At 38.9% G+C, this 21,334-nt stretch overlaps 1 protein-coding gene across 3 annotated transcripts in view; it reads right to left on the reverse strand.

Annotated features, from left to right (window-relative positions):
• The window catches only part of LOC311081602 (protein NLRC3-like), a 649,618-nt gene that overhangs the window by 21,667 nt on the left and 606,617 nt on the right, over positions 1-21,334 (reverse strand). Inside the window, exon 1 of one of the 3 annotated variants that reach the window (XM_084112151.1) lies at positions 15,619-15,916. The exons of the other annotated variants lie outside the window; for them this stretch is intronic. The gene's annotated coding sequence lies outside the window, so the exon portion shown is untranslated. Of the gene's footprint in view, positions 1-15,618; positions 15,917-21,334 lie in introns of those variants that run through there. 3 annotated transcript variants of the gene reach the window in all.

A 21,334-nucleotide genomic window follows, 5' to 3' on the forward strand; every position in this document is an offset into this window, starting at 1 on the left:
GTGACTAGACTGGACCTGTTCTTACCAACAGCCCCATTGGCTTTAAGATAGCTACCTAAGCATCCTCTTACTCCATTTCAATTATATACATCATTCTGATGAAAATACCTGAGATGGCTTGAACACATTGCAATCTTGTTTATTGTCTTCATGTTTCATGAGTCAAAGCGTCTCTATCTGCATGTTATTCAGCTGTAGATTTCTGATGTCCATATAAGGGGTTTCCTATAAGGAAATATTCCTCCAGTATGAATGAAACCGAAATTACATGAGTGCTTAACGCACCTCATTTTGGAATCGAAACATATACTAAAGTACTTTGTAACATAGTAACTTGTTAGCCTGGCTAACGTCAGACCAAGTCTCATTTGAGACTTGGTCTGGGAACCACGTGTTCATTTTCTCGTATTTGAGGCGTGGTTTACGAATGCCCAGAGCCGTTTATTGGGCGCTATGAATGTCTATCAAATGCGCCTGTATGTAGCTCATAGCCAATCGCTTCAATTATACCAGATGACGTATGTAGAGTGACAGAAATTCGACGAGGAAAAAGACGATGGGTAAAGATTTATTTGTACACGATGGCGTTTAGCGAATATTACCGTTTGTGCAAGATAAACATGAGGGTAGAAGGTAAGGTCGAGTCTGATGCCATGTTGGATTCATAGATATAAACAAACTGCTTCGGTGTCGTCATCGTCTTGCTGCTCCCTCCCCGTTCTGTGATTGGTTCCCTTTTTCAGGGGAAAATCTGGTCCATGGTGTCCAGACTGCCTCGCAGCGTGAATAAAATCGCGCTGCGAGCAAGGCAGTATGGGGAAACCCAGGCTAGTAACTTGTAGTTTTTCAGCAAACTACTTATTTACTCATATTCATAGTCCTATTATTTTCCATTACTTCTACTTGAACTCAAGTAAATTATTTCTTAAGTAGCAATACTTTTACTTGAGTACAATTGTTTAGTACTCTTTCCACCACTGGTTGGGATGTAAGTGTGAATGATGAAACAAGACAATCAACAATCCTGTGATGCTCTCATGGCAAGATAATCTGATAAGATGAGCCGGCCCGAAGATTTAGTGCCAAAACGAAGAAGCACCTCAAAGATATGGCAGCATTTTGGTTTTAAAAGAGATGAACACATGCATACTGAAGTTATATGTAAAACATGTAAATCTCGAGTGGCAAAGCAAAGGGGAAACACTACAGATCTTTAGAATCACCTCAAAGCAAAGCACAACAATTAGTATCAGCTATATTTGCCAGAAAAATCTTCAAGCACAGGTGAATCAACCCTCATTCCCAAACCTAAGCAACAACAGCATCAAGCTGTGAAAGCCTAACACCATATCCTGCAAGCTCCCGGTGTCATATAGAGATATCAGAGGCCATAACACCCTATCTGGCAAAGTGTATGCTTCCGATCGCCACAGTCGGGAAACCAGCTTTTGTGCACCTGATCAATACTATAGACAAACGGTACAACATTCCCTCTCTGTCCTATGTTTCCCACACTGCTATCCCCCAAATATACGAGTATACTCGCGACTGTCATGTTGGAACTGAGAGATGTTGAACATTTAGCGTGTACGACAGACCTCTGGTCCAGTAGGACAACAGAGCCGTACATTAGTTTAACAGTTCATTTTATTGACCAAAGACTTTAAAATGAGAAGTTGGTGCTTACAGATGGCATATTTTCCCAGTAAGCGCAGCAGGAAAACACAGTTCTGGGACTGGAGAGGCTTTTTCTGCTGGGAATTTGAGTCAGGCACGTCTAGTGTGTTTTACCACGGACAATGCAACTAATATGATCAAAGCTGCGGTAATAAATTATTGACCCCGACTTCAGTGCTTCGGCCACAGACTACACCTTGCTATTGGTAAGTTTTAAGTTATTTCAGTAGTTTTAATTAGTTATTTTAACATCATTTTACATTAAACATGTTTTATTGTATATTCTGTCACACCTTTTCTAGTGCTGACACTATTTTAATAAATAAAGCATTATAGATAAGTTATAGATGTAACAGTTTTATTAAAATTAATTTTTATTTATAGTACAATTTTAATTTTATGAAACTATAACAGGTTCCAGGTGATGGCATTGAAGCCTCTTTAGGAGATTACAGATGAACCTCTGAATCCTCTGACTAAGCAATCGTTGAAGCAGAATTTAACAGACACTGTTCTTGAGGGGAATTGTTCCCCACTTTAGCAAGCTGGTGTAAAAGTATCTGTGTGTGCTTGGCACTAGCACACCCTCTGAAAGACTTCACAACACCTCAGGCAATGTAGTTACATGTCGACACACATCTCTGAAACCAAGCAATGTGGACATGCTGTTTTTTTTTAATAAGTTTAGTATGAATGCTGAAATGTGACTAAGCAAGCCATGTTAAGAAAACCGTAAGAGAGCAAAGAAGTAACTCTGTTTCAAGCATTTTTGTTTACCTGAATGTTCTTGATGTTTTTAGGTTGATATAACTATACCAAGTGGATCAAAGTGTTGGTGATTATTTATTATCACACAGCCCTAATAAAAGCCATGAAAAAGGACTCTGTGTTGACTCATGCTGGTTTTCTTGTAACATGTTTTGTTCTAAATTCGCTATATAAGAGTATACGAGAAGGACTTTTATTATGAAAAGTTTTACTGTGTACGCTGCTGGGTAACGTTAGTTTCCGCTATTCCGCTTTTGTGTTTACATTCACTTTCACCAGCCGTTTGTGCCACCATTTCCTCAGGTGTTAATGTGCGTGATTAAAGAAAGACCACATTCAATACCTTGTACCAGTGTTTCCCAACCTTTTTTCTGTCATGGCACCCTTAGAAAAGTTTCTACATTTTGTGGCACCCACCACAATCCAAAAACTGTCCAAAGTCATGTCTTGAAATTTCATTTTTAAACTGCGATCTTCTCTTAGGTCAGCGAGTTGTTCTTGTACTTGCAGTGGCATGCCTTTTGAACTTTCCAGTCCTGATGAACTCCAAGGATCAAGGACCCAGTCAAACTCAGCACAGGTCTAAGCTGGAAAATAAAAGTTGAACCTCTCCTATAGGACTTTCAGATGCTGGGTGATAAGCCCAGGGAGTTTGCTGTTTGAGTGTGCGTTGCACAAGGGAAACAAAAAAAATCAAGTTGGCCCTTTTCAACAAAAGAACGTTTTATTAGGTTATTTACGGTTTATTAGGTTACGGTTTATTAGGTTATTTACGGCTAAATATTTTTTTAGTAAAATTAAGAATTTTAATACATTTAAGAATAAGATCTATTTAAGAAAAATATTGAACATCAAAATATAGTTCAGCTTTTTTACAGTCTCAGCGATCGTGTTTTTTTTTTTTATTTATCTACTATTTCAGCCACAAGATAGCTTGCCTTTAAAGCTTTCCCAGACACCTTTGTACTCTTCATCATAATTCCCTCTTGTTTTTCGTGTTGCATTTTCAGTCGAATAAAATATTCTGCATCCTTGCTCACTAGAGATGGGTGATTTTTTTTGTCAGATACCGTTTCAGTTTGCTAGGAACCACTGATTCATTCAACAATTTTTCCACACATACCAGACACAGAGGAAGAGGACATGATGGATCTCAGATAAAGATAAAGCCATATGAAAAGTAATTGTCGATATACTGTCTTTTCTTCTTCTTAGTGCTGCTTTCAGCGGCCTGCTCTGGACTGCAGCATGAGGAAGTAGACGGTACAGAAGGATCTGGAGCTTTTCTTTGAACAAATCTGTCCATATTTTAGTTTTCAGAAAAGAGGATGGGGTGTGGTTGATGGGTGGGGGCGTGGTTTGGGGAGGCATGGCTAAGGGGTGGGGGCATGGTTGGGGGTGAATGCATCAAAAAATACTTGACAAATGCTTTCACAACCTTGCAACTATGTTATTGTACTTTAATACATAAAGTAATATATCCTTTCCATTCAATGTTTGGCCCGCAACAATAGAATACTATAAAAAAAAAGTTTAGCTTTAAGTGGGGAATTTCTTCTGTAACTCATTGGTAAATGTGCATTTGCACTTCGGCATGTTGCAGGCAGAAGTGCTCGTACAGCTGTCTGCTCGCTCATTGCCTCTTAGGGATTACGTCACATGCAGCGCCGCAGGTGTAGATTGCTCTAGTGCCGGTCAATTTAATGGCCCAATGAAAAATAATGAAAACCAGGACATTTTCATCACTTTATAAAAAACAGCCAGGACGGCAAGGACAGGACGTGAAAACAGGACATGTCCTAGGAAAACAGGACGTTTGGTCACCCTAATACAGGGATGTCCAATCCTGCTCCTGGAGGGCCACTGTCCTGAAGAGTTTAGCTCCAACCCCAATTAAACACACCTGAACCAGATAATCAAGGGCTAGTAAGACCTTGATTATCTGGTTCAGGTGTGTTTAATTGGGGTTGGAGCTAAACTCTGCAGGACAGTGGCCCTCCAGGACCGAGTTTGGACACCCCTGCCCTAATACCATCTCTGTACGATCGCTTCGATTGAGATCACATGTCAGAGAACGTGACACTATTTTATCAGTGTTATTTCACTCAAGCCCCTTTCACACAGAGATTCCGAAAAATACACAGATAAAGTGACCTGGGATTTGACCCGGGTTCGTTTGATTTTGGTTCATTCACACTGATTTTCCGGAATCAGAGTGCGTTCACACACAACCCGTAAAAATCCCGTAAAGACACATGACATCGAAGTGACTTGTAATAAGTTTGCTTATGAGGTGCGACTTCTCTCTCTCGAGAAATCCTGAGCTTTGGCTTTACATCGCATGCGATCTACTCGTTCAGTGAGGTACCTTGCTGAAATCGCACAGACATCGCACAGTGTATGTCTGCCTTTAAGGTAGGGGTGCCCAATCCTGCTCCTGCCGATCGACTGTCCTGGGGTGCGTTTCCCGAAAGCATCGTTAGCCAACTATGGTCGCAAGTTCCCTCGTTACCAATAGAGTTCAATGGACATTGCGATGAACTTGCGACCATAGTTGGCCAACGATGCTTTCGGGAAACGCACCCCTGCACAGTTCATCTCCAACCCTAATCAAACACACCTGCCTTTAATTTTCAAGTGATCCTGAAGACATTAATTGGTTGCTTCAGGTGTGTTTGATTAGGGTTGGAGATGAACTGTGCAGGACAGTCGATCGGCTGGAGGAGGATTGAGCACCCCTGTCTTAAGGAGTCTAAAATTAATGTCTGAAATTTGCGCATTTTAAAAAATAAATACGACCTCACGTTTTGTCAATCACGTTTACACACTGCCTCTGAAACTTCCGTCCGTCATAAAAAAAATCGGATCATGTTCAATTTTCTGCGTTTTTTGGAGATGGTCCTCACTGCAGAACACGAAATCCAAGGGGAGGAGTTGGATCTGGATCCCACCTTACATACCTAAACCTACCCATCTCCACCCCCTGATCCCTAAACCTACCCATCTAGACCCCTTAAATCTGGATCCAACTCCGCCCCCTGGATCTTGTGTACTGCAGTGAGGTGCTACTGTTTTTTTGCATCTGTAGCAAGCAGATGGTGCTTTGACAGTTCAGAGCTATCGAATGACTAATACGAAAAAACATATACGAAAATTTCGGACTGTGCAAGGACCTTTAGTCTTCATCTTCAGACAAAAATGCTTATTATTCTTAGTCACATTTTGGTCATTTTTGTCAACTTTTAGTCATTACATTTGTCAAACTGCAGTTTGTGTGTGTGTGTGTGTGTGTGTGTGTGTGTGTGTGTGTGTGTGTGTGTGTTTTGGTAGAGTGTGTATCTACACATGCACAGGACCCAAGGGCTGTATGTTTGCATTCACACATGTACATATGTAAAGTGAACATGATGAACATGCTCCTGAAAACTACATTTTTCTCTTATTTTCAGTCTCATTTTTAATGGCTGGTCATTTTTGACCAGCACACCAGAAGCAAAACAGAAGAATTTCAATTCAAACTTCCTGATTAAACATTAATGTAGACTAGTGTGATAAACAGTGTATTTTTACCCCCAGATTGTAATTAATATTTGCTAATTTATTTACAAATAATGCTTTTTTTTTTACTCAAAAACTGAGGTGCATAAGCTCAGATCAATGAGGCCTACGATTCAGTTTGAAAAAAAAAAATACAAAATCAGTTTTTAAAAATCAGTAAGAAAACAAGTTGACAATTTTTTTTTTATCCAATATCTTCTGTAGTCGCTGCCGGGTCCCTGATTGCATCCAGCTGTGTCTAATTACCTTGTCAGTCTCAGTCTGTTTTTAACCCTTTATTGTTCATGAGTCCAACATCCAGTTACTCAAGAAAACATGCAGTCTACCCAAGGGAATAATATGCTGATGTGATTTGCTGCTCAAGAAACATTTCTGATTATTACCAATGTTGAAAATCAATGTTTCAGGATTCTTTGATGAATAGAAAGCTCAAAAGAGATTTATCTGAAAAAGAAAGCTTTTGTAAGTTATAATTGTCTTTACTGCCACTTTTGATTGATGTATTGCATCCTTGCTTAATAAAAGAATTACTTTCTTTACAAAAAAAAAAAAAATCTTACTGACTCCAAACTTTTGAACGGTAGTGTATAATGTTACAAAAGCTTTCTATTGCAGATAAATGCTGTTTTTAAGGATGGTTTGTGCAGGGTGTCCGCGCGGTAGTAAAAAGAATCTACCAAAATTAAGGCCCTTGAAAGGTAGTAAAAGGTAACAAACGCAATTTGACCTGGTAGTAAATTTTTCATCACCACCTCAATATATGAGTTTCCATTTTTTTGCTTAATATTTGTGTCTCCATATTTTAACTTCATCTAGCATAATTTAAAAATATATACGGTGCTAACAACAGGACCTGACGGGCTCGACATTAACGCTTGTCTGGGACAAGTGGATTTTTTGAAGGGACAAGTAAAAGAGAACTTTCCTTGCCCGACCGGACAAGTAGCCTGATTAAAAGTCAATAAAAAAAACAAAAAAAAAAACTAGGGAATCATTAAAATGAGAGAATGATTCTGATTGTATCATATTTATTGTAAGTTGCGATCGATAGTGGATAAGTATTACTGACGGTAACAAGGTTGCACTGTTGAGGCTCGCGCAGCCTCTCGAGGAGAAATCCAAACAAATGTAAACTCAGTTTAAACTCAGTTAACAACATACTGCCAGTGCCACAATTCAAAATGTGTTTTAATATTTTTAACATATTATACAGTTTAGCAACCTCACACGACGAGTGCACGGCCAGTGTTTTCCTGAATACCATCACGACTGAAAATGTGACATTGCTTTCATACAACAGTTCAAATTAAGTCACTTACATTTTAGACACAATATTGACTGTTTTTGTTTTGTTTCAGCCGCGAAAATAGTTCCAAACAAAGATCACAGCAGAACCGTAACGCATCTCACAGCAACACTTAACCGTGTTTTAATTACTGAATGATTCAGCGTTTTAAACGAATTGGCTGAGTCAAAGATTCAATGTCCCATTCATAAACATGTCTCATTCTTGAATGAATCAGTTGTTTGAACGAATCGTTTGAATGAATGACTCAATGACTCGCTCATTAAGACGGTCGCCTGCCGCCTCCTACTGGCGGTTTACTTTCATGTTTAAAAGTATCATTCTTTCCAACGATTCATATTTGTATATTCAAAAATATTTAAAACGATCTCATATTCATAATAGTCTAGTAGCCAGCCCATAGAGCCCCATTGTGAACCCGGAAATGTTGAGTACACCAAAGTTTTATTGCAGAAATGTGAAGTATGGGTCCCCAGCATACAGAAACTGCCGGATGCTAATTTACATATGTTGAGCAATTTGCATAATTAGCATAATTAGCATTATTAGCTTAATCGTCCATTTTGACCACATAATTTGCACTGTATGGGCAATTTCTACAATATGTGAGTGGTTTTAGAGGTTTTAGAGGATGCTGATTTCATTTCTGGCACTTTCAGAATTCAAAATGGTAATTCTATAACAAATTTGGATAAATTTAGACATTTTTTATTAATTTCGGCCAAAATTTTAGGTTATTTTCATGGTAAACACAATAATCTCACATTTCAGAATCACAAGAGCTCTTGCTCTTTGATGTGAATGTTGCTAACCTAAATTTGTTTACATTTCTTGAGGTCCAGTTATGTTTTTATGCAAATAAGCTGTTGTAGCTAGCTGGTGTAGTTGTAATAAGTATGTTGTAAAGCAAGGGAGCATAGTCTAGTTTTAAAGTCGAAATTCACCTTGCAAATATTTTTTTCTTATCACCTTAATATTCGTAAAAAATCAGTCAAGGGATTTAATGTTGACATTTTAATGTTGATATTACTTATGTTTTCAAATTAAGATAAAAGGTGGACAGAGTTATAGTGACAGTATTGTTTAATACATTGTGAATTTCTAGTCAGATCCATTTTGTGTGTGAATCTGGTGTTCTAAAATTAGTTACCATTATTTAAAAATTTCGGATTCTTCTTTTTTTTTAATTCAGACTTCTTGTGGTTTGATAAGGAAAGGATTAAAAACAGTCAATATTCAGTGTTATTGCTGCTTTCTCAAGTTGTTGTGGAGGATTATTTAACCATTCAACTCTAGGGTTAAGTACTTTCAAAACAAAGAGAGATGGTTTGATCAAGTCGAAATGTAGGGAAAGAAGTGTCTGTTTGCTCCATGCAGTGGAAAAGTTGGCAACTTTAAAATATCTGGGTCCAAAGGAATCGCTACTATGCTAATTAAGAGCTCGGAGACACAGCCATACATGAGACTTTGTCAAACATTATTGCTACTGATGGTGCTTCATCAGCTTCTGTGCTATGTCACAAATCTTGCTACAGCTCATATACTACTAGCTCTAGAAACGTGAGCAAATGCAAGTCAGACTCATGTCAGAGTCAGCCAGGAAAGCGAATCATTCGTTCCCAACTCTCTGCCTTTGAGTATTCAAAAAAGTGCTTGTTCTGTGGTCTTATTTGTGAAGGAAAAGACTCTAAAAATCCTAATTTTTAGAGTCTTTTCCTTCACAAATAAGGCTGCAAATTTATTTTGCAGCCAGTGTAGTCTAGCAACTCTCCGTTGACTTTCGAGCTGGAAAAACCAAACTCTAGTCAGGCCAATCAAATCATGTATAGAGTCGGTGGGCAGGCTTAACAATGACGGCAGAGTTGTGATGGTTCTGCATGAATTCCCTGCTACTTGGAAAACAAAAAATGGCGGCTGCTGCTGGCGAACAGCGGTCTTTCCAATCGGCTTTGGCCGCGACTCTGGAGGACTTGGAGTTAAGCTTTTCTTTGAGAAAAGAACAAAGATCGGCACTTAAGTCATTCTTAAAAAAGGAAGATGTGTTTGTAGTTTTGCCGACCAGATACGGCAAAAGTTTAATCTGTCAACTAGCTCCGCTGGTGGGCAAACACTCTGGTTGGTTGTAGCGCTATCCTATTGCGTGAAGAGGGAATTTGAAAGACAACCATTTATCCCACCCCTCGGATTGAGCCGTGCCAGTGGTGAGTTGCCAGACCTAACATCTTGATGTAGGTCTGGCTTTCCAGGCTAATGAACGGCAGGATGATTGGGCAGAAGTTGTGAAGCTACGGGTGAATGGCATCATGGACCTACCTGCAGCTGATGCTCAGTATCACTCCAAGTGTTACAATGCTTTCAGGAAGGTACCTATTGACTCTAATGCAACTGCTAGTAAACCAATTGACAGCTGCCTAGGTTCTGTCATAGACCACATGAGTGCAAACAAGTCAGTGACTTGGACTGTCTCCAAATTACATGATGTTTTTGTAGCTAATTCTGGGAGTTTGTGCCGGAAACAAATGCTAGCATACCTGTGTGATTATTATGGTGATGCCGTTATTGTACTGAGAGTTGAAGGATGTCAGACGATTGTTGGCTTTAGGCCGTACATTGCTAAATAACTCAAATTAGTAGGACAAACTGGCCTCTTCAATGATGATGATGATGATGTCGACAAGTTTGTCAGAAAAGTGCGGGGAGAGGTCCAGAATATTCCATTGCCTCGTGAATACGACTTTGGCAGCTTTAGGCATGAAAGGGTAATTCAATATACAAGTCCAACTCTCCTAAGACTTGTCTCCAGTCTTGTGTCCAGGGTAGAAACGGTGACCAAACCAGCACTCACACTTGCTCAATGCATCAGCACATCCGTAAAAGCTGGAATCACACAACTTTGGGGCTAGCTGTAAAACTTCATCATAAGCATGGTAGTTCAGAACTGGTTCGGGACCTAAATGAGCATGGTCTTGTTGTAACATATGATGAGGTCCTCCGGATTCCGGAAATCAGCTGCCAAATACGCCTCAGATGATGCAGATACACTGAAATAAATGATTCGTTGAATTTAATCAAAAAAAATTTATCGTAAGTGGTTGCATTCAATTTATTTTACCTACATTTAAACAAATGCATTAAGTTGAACTAAAATTGATTAAGTTCAATGAATCATTTTTTTCAGTGTAAGTACCTGCGGGTATGGACTGAAGAGGTGCATTGGCCCTATTCACAGTTGGGGTGATAACTTTGATCTTGTAGTCTTCACACCCAATGGTTGCTGCACAAGATATGCCATGGCCATTCAGTTTGTGCAAAATCCTGCAGGGATCCTGTTCCCTGGAGTGGCGACTCCAGATGGTGGGATTACGTCACTAAAAGTTCCCCGTCTGACAAAGCTCCAAGCTGAGAAATTCTGTCCGGTAGCTAACAGCAGTCTTGCCATTGAACATTATACAGGCCCTAAGAAGCTGACTCCACCCGCTCTGAAAGAAGTGCCAAGAACAGCTACTGTCCAAGAGAGAATCCGAGAGAGGGCTTCTAGAGCACAGAGGAGGGATGATGCTTCCATTCTACTCCTCTTCCCCTGGACTGGTCAGCCTACAATGTTGTGCAAGATCATCACAGTGATGAAGGTGTGTCTAAAATGAAGAATATAAGTGTCTTTAGACCATTGCTCGACTCACCAGGACAGACGAGGATAGTGAAGATGATGAGGCTGCCTTTTGTTAATTAATTGTGAGGCATAGCAGTTTGCCTGAAGGTGGTAGCCAGTGTGTGCTTTGTGTGGTGCGGAGGTGAGGCCCTCTTGGTTAGCCTTTTGTGTGGTGGGCTGACCCGGGTTGGCCAGACTCAGTTTTAACTCTTGCATCTGGCGGAGTTTTAACTGGGTCCCCGTTGGATCTTGCGACTTGCGGACCAACCTGGACAGCCCTTCTGCCATTCGGGCATTGCCCTAGCGACTTGCGTGGCCTGTCTTGAATGGCATGTATATAGTGTATATTTGTACATAGTTTGTTGATCACACATGGTGATGGGCTTAGGTGATGTCATCTCATTGGGTGTCTTAACCCTCTGAGGTCTGAGCTGTTTTCTGGGCCCTGGAGGTGTTCTGACATGCTCTGACATTTCTGGTTATTTCTGTTACTTGTGACATTTTCATGGCTAAAGTCTAATTACACTGTATTCAGCACAAACTCTGCTACAATAATATATCAGCAGCATGTATGTAAAAGTTTGTAGTTTTGAGATAATGACATTTATGCGTGGTTTTTGAAAATACAAAAAAAAATTCTCACTGAAATAAGGCCATGAAACCCATACTGATTATTTCTTCACAAGACTTTTGAAAATTGTATGACGTAGCCTAGAATATTTGCTGCAAAACTATGTGAAAATCACCCTGACTGCTCATTCAGATAAGACAATATATTGATTTAAAAATTTTACGACGTGTTTTGTGTGAAAAAGCCTTATGCGAGAGCTCATTAATATGTAAGCTTTTCTCACCTGAGAAAGACAAAGAACCTCCCCTAACGGCCCTATTAGGAGCTATCAGGCCCCTATCATTCTGAGCAACCTTGCACAATACTGTAAATGAGGAGATTTAAAAAAGAATGGCTTTTAAATTGTTTGGATTTATTTACAACACAACATAATCCAAAGATACACAACAAATGCCAAAAAAGCACTTCAAAGACAGAGACCTTTGTGCCATTCCTAAAAACATTGTACATACCTTTCATTTCCAAGATTTTCACTTTACCATGTTCACGTACTGAGACTCATGTGAATGTTGAAGTCCTCAGTGGCATCTGGGACCTGAAAAAAAAAAAGTGAACATACTGATATCAAGAGAAAGGCCTGCACGATTTTGGAAATAAATATTAGATTTTTCTGGTTAAAATTGCATTTTAAAATTCCTTTTTAAAATTCACAGAATACACACACACACGTTTCCAACGATATATAATATAATGAACACCAGGTTTGTTGTGCCTTGTAGGCATAAGGTATATGCTCAGTGCGGATAAAATAATAATAACAATAAATAACCTATAGCAGCCTATAAATCTTCCAAAAGAAGCTAGAGAAAAATATATTGATTATCATGTTACTTCAAATGTTTCCATCCGTTATGATGATATGAAATGAGATAATAATAAAAACATGAAGCCGTTTGGTGCGTTTTGCTTTCATCCAAAATATGATACATTCAAACGCGATCGCTTGCAAAATATGATACATTCAAACGCGATCGCTTGCAAAATATGATACATTCAAACGCGATCACTCTCAAATATAAAACATTATGGTTACCATAAACATATCTATGTTTGAGCAGATATCCACAAACACAGTAAACACATATGATACATTCAAACGCGATCGCTTGCAAAATATGATACATTCAAACGCGATCACTCTCAAATATAAAACATTATGGTTACCATAAACATATCTATGTTTGAGCAGATATCCACAAACACAGTAAACACGGGTCTAAATATTATAATATTCCCCATATATCTAGCAACAGTTCAGCTGCAACGTGACATTTATGCAACAATAACAAACTAGGCTATGTAAGAATTTCTTACCTTATCTTTCTTGTCTTCAAATCGCGTTCTTCTTCTTCTGAGGTAGCCTAAATCCAATGTAAGCTCAGGCACGTCTTTCAAACTCGACGAAAAGTGAAGTGAAGTGTTTTGTTGTTGAGGTAACGAGCGCGTTCGCGTTCCATGTGGAGATTTGCATGTGAATATCTTTTGCGCGAGTAGGCGTGGCCAAATTAACTGTAATGAGCAAGCGTTTGAGAAGCTGGACATCTTGTTGGTTTTATACAAATTACTTAAACAGAGAATATTTGTTTTCGTTTTGAATCCGATCATTTAAAAGTACACACTTAAATGTTTATAAAGGTATATGGCTCATAAATGTGTGACAAGTATTCGCTGAGTTTTGTTTCAGTTTATAGACGTGCTCAAGAAAAAAAAGTTCACCGCGACGGAGAGGCAGAAAGCACACCCTGTTTATTTTCTTTATTTTACAAAAGCACAATGTTTTGATTTGATTGTAAGTGGACACATACAAAAGGAGAAATATCACAGATTCTTTTTTTATATTTCTTTTTTCTGTATGACCATAAATGATGGAGTAATTTAAGTTTATAGTGCTACAATGTGGGGAAAATCCGGCAAAACGCGTCGGCGCGTTTGTCGACCTCAGAGGGTTAAAGAGCTACCCCATTAATATGTATCGTACAGTTGCAGGATCCAAGTTATGTCAAATACTCGCATTGCTTTTCCCTCCAGAAATGCTTAACATTCAGCCTAACAAAGATTCATTTTATCCAAAAAGCAATTTTGAATTCAGCCTCACCACACCCTAAACAATGCATCAATATTCACAAGAGCACTCAAGATTCTGAAATGTAAGTTATTTTGTATACCATAAAAATAACCTAAAATTATAACTGAAAGTAATCAGAATTTGCCTAAATAAATCAAAATATGTAATAAAATTAGCTCTGTGAAATCTGAAAATGGCAAAAATGAAATCAGCATCCTTTAAAACCTCTAAAACCACTCACATATTGTAGAAATTGGCCATACAGTGTAAAATATCTGCTAAAAATGGACGATTAAGCTAATAATGCTAATTATGCTAATTATGCAAATTGCTCAACATATGCAAATTAGCATCCGGCAGTTTCTGTATGCTGGGGACCCATACTTCACATTTCTGCAAAAAAACTTTGGTGTACTCAACATTTCCGGGTTCACCTAGTTGGCTACTAGACTATAACATTATATAATGCAGTTGTAAATTTTCAGTGTAAATTATTTAATTTGATCAGCCCTACCTAGGGTAACAACAGCCCTATATTATCTTATAAGGCTATTCCAATTTAATCTATTGATACAATTTAAAACTAATGATGAAGCATACATTTAATAAGATTTGGGGGGTGGGGGTGGCACCATATCTGCACCTTTAAAACAGATTTAAATATATCAGAGCTGATTGAACACAGATGAGGATATTTCTTCAGAATAAATTATATTTACAGCACACACACACACACACACACACACCAAAAAAATTCCGGACAAGCAACTTTTTTACTTGGACAAGTGAATGACATATTTACTTGTCCAAAGGACAAGCACATGAAAAGGCTTAATGTCGAGCCCTGTGAGTCGGAGTTGATAGCAATGACAAAGTGGCAAGGTTATTATTCACCTTATTAGGGCTAAGGGCTATGGTTAGGATAACTCAAGGGCTAGGGTTAAGATAAGGACAACTGAAACTCAACTCGACACATAATTGACAATGACAATACTTAATGATCACAATTAAACATTAGTGTACCTAATTTGTATGATGGGTATACCTTATAGTAAGTAGTAAGTAGTGCTTTGCATACCCCCCCCCCCCCCCCCCCCCCCCCCCCCCCCCCCCTTAGTTTCCTATAATGATCCATGATTGTCCCTTATTTTCCTTTTCTGAAGTTGGCAACCCTTCCTACATCTTGGATGAGTGGAGGGTGGGTAAATAAACAGCAACTTTTCCTTTTTGGGTGAACTATCCCTTTAAGATGGCTGAGTATTGTTTATTAGGCATTGAGAAAGTTAACACGATCAAAATGTTTGCTGTTTTTTTTTTCTTTATCAAAGTAGTTGATTTATCTCGTAATTGTCAGTTTTAGTTAACTTCAGATAAATGCCTCTAAGCTGCATAGGTTTTCAGCACATGTGTAAAAACACAGATTATGCTTTTTTGTGCTAACACATAATGTCCAATCACACATTTTGCATTCAAAAGCAAACAAATTGTATTTATGTTGCTTTATTTTCGCAATGATATTTGAGAGGTACTTCTATATTTCTACAACTCTCTTGTGTTCAACACTTACAGTTACACTTACAGTGCTGCTAGTTTCACTGAATGACTCTTGTTATAGAGTTCATCATATAGACAGAAGGAGGCAGTATTATATCAAAACTGTCTGCAAAGGACATGAAGCTGTTGAGTGATAGTTTCTGCTTCAAAGAGATTAGAAGGCATTTTAAGAAACACTGTTTGAGAAACCTCACTAATGAACACCGAAACAGTGATTTCACAGTATGTGACAACAATATCGGCTTGATTCATTCACTAACACACACTTCTGTTCATCTGTTCGATCATGACATGAGGAAGTTAAAATAAAATCATCAATATCATTACACTCAGAAGCACAAAGTTATCAATGACACATCATAAGACGACACACATACATGAAAACAACTAAAGAAAGATGAAACACTCACCTCAGCTAATGTTGTAGAACTTTGTTTCCTCTGAGCTGTCGTGTTGAACTGACATTTCTTTCACTTTCATAAAGGAAATAGTTTTTCAGAAAGAGACATAAAAATCTGAAGAATAACATCTATAAACACACTATTATATGCTCCCAGTCAGCGGCGCGTCTTCAAAGCATGACTTGATTTACTGCTGCAATCCACTGAAGCTTTACGGGATCGGGAAGTTCCCACAGCATTATCAGATCGCAGGAAGCGCATTCATGTCCATGTCCATGCGTCTGTTTCTCAGTACTTGCACTGCAGGAAGTTTCTGCTACTAAAGTCGGAAGTTTACAACCAGAAGTAGGAGGTTTAGTCTGTCGCTTGTGGCCAGCGTCAGGAGGGAAAATAATGACTAGAGAGAGTGATCTTATGAATAAGAAAGGGTAGAGAATCTCCAGATCCAAACACAAGCAAAAAAGAAGATCTGCGTAAACCTGAAGGAGCGGATAGAAGTTGCTTACGCACATGTAAAATATCATGATCATCATCAGACATACATTGTCATTTAGTTCCTCTAAAGCTCACAAATCAGTTTTTTTATAACAGTAAACACTCTTTCCATGTAGTTGCGATGTTATATTGTGTCATGTTTATCAAATTAAAACTGATTAAAAAATGTAGACTCCACTTCATTGATAGTAGCTTATGTTGAACTTTATTCTTGTTCAAACAGACGCTGTATGAAGTAGTAGCCTACATAAAGTATTGAATGAAAATGTCTCTGAAACATCTGTGTATTATTTGGCAAATATTGCATTTATATTTCACTTCAGCTGTGGTAAAGTATGCAAACACCACGTGAGCGGTCACTACGGGAACCAGAAAGTGTCCGACTTCACGTCTCCGTTTGCAGCTCCTCCCCGCCTGCACGTGGCTACTCTCGCCGATCGGTTACATCCAGCCGATGTCCAGCACACCTATATTCAGCATCTGCTGCTGCATTTATTGAACAAAACTTGTTTTGGAGGTATGAAAGTACATTCTTTCATGAGATGTATTTTTGTCATACTGTCCTGACATTTTGTATGAATGAATCTTAGTTTGAATTATTGTTTTGTTAGCTTCTAAAGCCTGGTTCACACGGCAGGATAATTAGGCCGATTTTAGCCCCGATTCACCCCTTCCGACAATCTTAAGGATGCTCCGATTATCATAAAATAATCTGATCAGATATTCCTTCCGTGTGTGGTGTGTTAAAGGGATACTCCACTTTAAAATGAAAATTCTGTCATCATATACAGTACCAGTCAAAAGTTTGGAAACGTTACTATTATCATTCTAATATGCTGATTTATGATCAATGTTGGAAACAGTTGTGCTGCTTAATATTTTTTTTTATAACCTGAGATACTTTTTTCAGGATTATTTGATGAATAAAAAGTTCAAAAGAACTGTATTTATTTAGAATAGAAATCTTTTGTAACAATATACACTACCGTTCAAAAGTTTGGGAACAATAACTATTTTTTTTTTTTTTAAATTAGTACTTTAATTCAACAAGGATGCGTTAAATTGATAAAAGGTGATGGTAACGATTTATATTGTTAGAAATGTTTTTATTTTGAATAAATGCTGTTTTTATGAATAAATGCTGTTAACGTTTTACTCATCAATGAATCCTGAAAAAAGTATTCCAAAAAAATATATTAAACAGCACAACTGTTTCCATCATTGATAATAACTGAGTATCAAATCATCATATTAGAATGATTTCTGAAGGATCATAAGACACCAAAGACTGGAGTACTTGCTGATGAAAATTCAGCTTTGCATCACAAAAATAAATTACATTTTAAAATATATTAAAAAAGAGAACCATTATTTTAAATTGTAATAATATTTCATAATATTACTGTTTTTGTTTTTTTTTTACTGCAGGCTTGATGAGCATAAGAGACTTCTTTCAAAAACATTAAAAATAGTACTGTTTCCAAACTTTTGACTGGTACTGTAATCACCCTCATGTTGTTTCAAACCTGTATGAATTTCATTCTTCTGCTGAACAGAAAGGAAGATATTAAGAAGAATATCAGTAACCAGACAGTTTCTGGTCTCATTGACTTCCATAGTAGGAAAAAAATATACTATGGAAGTTAATAAGACCAGAAACTGTCTGGTTACTGACATTCTCAAAATCAAAACAACCGGCGGCATGGCACACCAGAAAGTCCGGTGGACGTCGGAGATGGAGGACCAGCTCGTCGACCTGTGGCAACACCGTGAATGTTTGTACAATGTTTTGTGTAAAGAATATCATAACCGAAATGACAAGGAGAGGAATTGGGCAGAAATTGCTGCTGCACTTGAGATACCAGGTAATGTTTATCTACACTACCCATTGCTAGCATGACTATAACATTCATTCATATAAATGTCCCGTGTTTGTTCATGTCAGTGGAAGAAGTGAAGAGGCCACAATACGCGGTTTTTTGACGGCATGCTTATGGGGCGGGCAGCTAGCGGATCGTTAGGAAAGATTAGATGAATGTGATCATTTATGTTTGGGCCTGAAATCGCTGTTACAACCTTTAAGGCAGTTCAGTGTCAATTTCTTATTCATGTTCCATTTCCAGACACTTACAATTTGTAACTTATACTGAAGAAACAAGTAAAAAATGCTGTATTTACAGAACTATACATTTGTCAATGCAAACAAGGGAAAAAGAATTACTGAATATGACATGTTTGAGCCTAAATGTAGTTGTCCTGCCAGGAAACCTTGCCTGCAGATGAAACAAAGTAGCTCTTCAGCTTGTCTCTTATTTGTTTGGCAGCCATGGAGCTGTTGCAGGGTTTTCCAGGTTGAAGAGGACCAGACCATCTTGTCTCCAGGTACCCTTCACAAATCTGTGGTCACCGTCTTCTGAGTCAATCAGGGCTGGAGGTGCATATGTGTCAGACCGAATCCCACACAAATAATTGTGGAGACTGTGATAACTGACGACAGGAAGCAATTGCAAGTAAACTCGTTTATTGAAAATAACAGTTCAAAAATGTAGAAGATGCAGCAGCTGATGGGTGGCGCAGGGACTTCGATGGTCAACAGTGGTGCAGATGAAGTGACGACTTGAGTGCGTTGGTAGTGATGAATAATATCCAGACATAGAACGACATACACAGAAAACACTGAACAGGAACAAGGAAGCATAAACTGGAGACGTATCACAGGACTGGGAACACACACAGCACGGGAGACTGAAACAACGATCTGACAAAGGAGATGAGAAAAGAGTGAGTATTAAAGGATGATGAGATTAATTGCAGTTGGCGCCGCGAGTATGAACAGCTGGCCGCTGATAAACAATGATGGCCGGTCACGCCCATTCACACACACCCACACACATGTAAAAACATAAACACGAGACAAGCAGGAAACACTGCATTCATGAACCGTGACAGAGACACACACAAGCTAAGGCCACCTTCTGTACCTTGTCTGCGTTGAGCATTATGGTGGTGAGGAATACTCTATACCTGTTTGCAAGTATTCCGAATCCATTTTCCACAACTCTGCGTCCTCGAGAAAGCCTGTAGATAAAAACTCTCTGCTGATCGTCCATCTGACGAAATGAGTATGGCTTCATGAGGTCTGTGCGCAAAGGATAAGCATCGTCGCCCAGGAACACAAAGGGTGCTTGTATGTCTGATTGTGGAAGTGGTTTTGCTGCAGGGATATTAAGAAGACCCTGGTCCAGTGCCTTCTTGAAATCTGACTCATTAAACACTCCTGCATCTGATGCTCTTCCCTGTGCTCCCACACTAACATACAGAAACTGGTAGTTGGCATCAACAAGAGCCATCATTAACACAGAAAACCGCCCCTTGTAATTACGGAAGATACTTCCACTATGAGCTGGGGGCAAAATGTTTATATGTTTCCCCATCTAGGGCACCAAGGCAATGGGGGAGCTGCCACTTTTGATGAAAATCTGTTGCTATGTCCAGCCATTCCTCCTCTGTAGTTGGTGTCTGAAATGACAGATTTATGCATCAGGGAAAAGATCTTAAATCAACTTTCAGTGAGGACCACTGTAATATTTGAAGTGATATCAAATATTTGTTAAATACTTTAGACTATTTAAAATATATATGTGGCGGCACAGACAGAGGGACTTGGAGGTGATCAGCTAGCGACTACGCCACCCTGGGATCTTGCCAGGGACAATACAATGGAACTTCGGATTAACGGCGACACAGGTTCATTCACAGTAAAGTGGCAGGAGACGTGGATACAAAAATATATACATTTTATTAGAGATAAATACTTTATATAAAATTAAAGCACAAAACACAATCAACAACAATTAATATAGACACAACAAAGTCACTATTCAACAAGACACACACAGAGCGACCTGAGAAGTCAGCGAACAAGGAGCCGAGGCAGAGCAGGGGATAAAGGGCACATAAGGCCTCCACGGCAAGTCACCTTTCCCGTACACCTGTGCACACACACTCACACACACGTACACACGCCACTCATGACACAGCACTCGTGAGAAAGACCACCACCAGCAATCCGCCCCTGCTTTACGCACTCAGCTCCTGTAACGACAGAATGAAGTTACACTCAGAATGGTCACAGTTGAAACACACTCAGAATGGTCGCTTCACGGAGACAACAAATGGAATTAAGGTGTTCGCACTTTTCAATTTAAACCTTACAAATTCTAAATCAAAATACAAAAATAACTAATAGAAAAGAAAAAGATATAAAACACACACACACACACACGTAATACACAAACACGAAAGACAACGATGTCAGTCCAATTGTTAACAGCAAAGCAACAGCGCCTTCGGACAGTAGTTCCACGCAGTCCAACCGCAAGAAAGCTAATCGGCCATGCAGACGCCACCAATCCGTACTTGATGCATCTATAAAATTACAAGTTAACAATCAGACAAATTCATCATTTAACTACGAACAATTACTAAAATCTGTTTCTCTCAACAGAAGATCGCCATGCGACCTAGGCGATAATAACTTAAATCACATACCTTATGGGTGCGATCCCTGGGAACCAAACCGGTCAGGCAGATAAACGCATACATGCAGGCTGAGGGCTCGTCCAGTCGATCGGGAGGACAGCGTGTGCCAGCGTGTTTCATTTGTGTGTGTATTTAAAAAACAACAACAAACATTTCATTAGTAATGTAATCTACTTTAGACATTACCTTGAGATAATCCTTAGCAAATGCTCAGTACAGGGCTTCACATGTTTCAGTGACAATCTGGGAGACGGTTGACTTTCCAACTCTAAACTGGAAGTTTAACGATGTAAAGGACTCTCCTACAAGATAAAGAAACAACATTAGTGGCATTCACCCGATTTAAACACAATAAACGAAACAGGCTGTTGCAAACAAAAATCCAAAAATCTTAGTGTTAACACCAGTCTCTCCTTCGCAGAAATGGACAGCCTCATGTTTGTATCCTGCTTTCTCAGTCCCTCCAGAAACTCGTGATGTTGCAATCGCGCCAATTTACGCAAATTCAGCCAATCCACGCGTTTTATTTGCGGCCTTGCAATTTCATCCAATCACCACGACTTTACCGCAAATTCGACCAATCAGTTTGGTCCGTCACTGCACGTGGCATTATTTTCACACAGAAGGACTTCCTTATCAGAGAAAGCAGGCATGAGCGCAAATACATCACACTTACCTACAAATATCA

This window comes from Abramis brama, assembly GCF_963993115.1.
Source record: "Abramis brama genome assembly, chromosome: 4".
Classification (NCBI taxonomy): Eukaryota; Metazoa; Chordata; class Actinopteri; order Cypriniformes; family Leuciscidae; genus Abramis; species Abramis brama.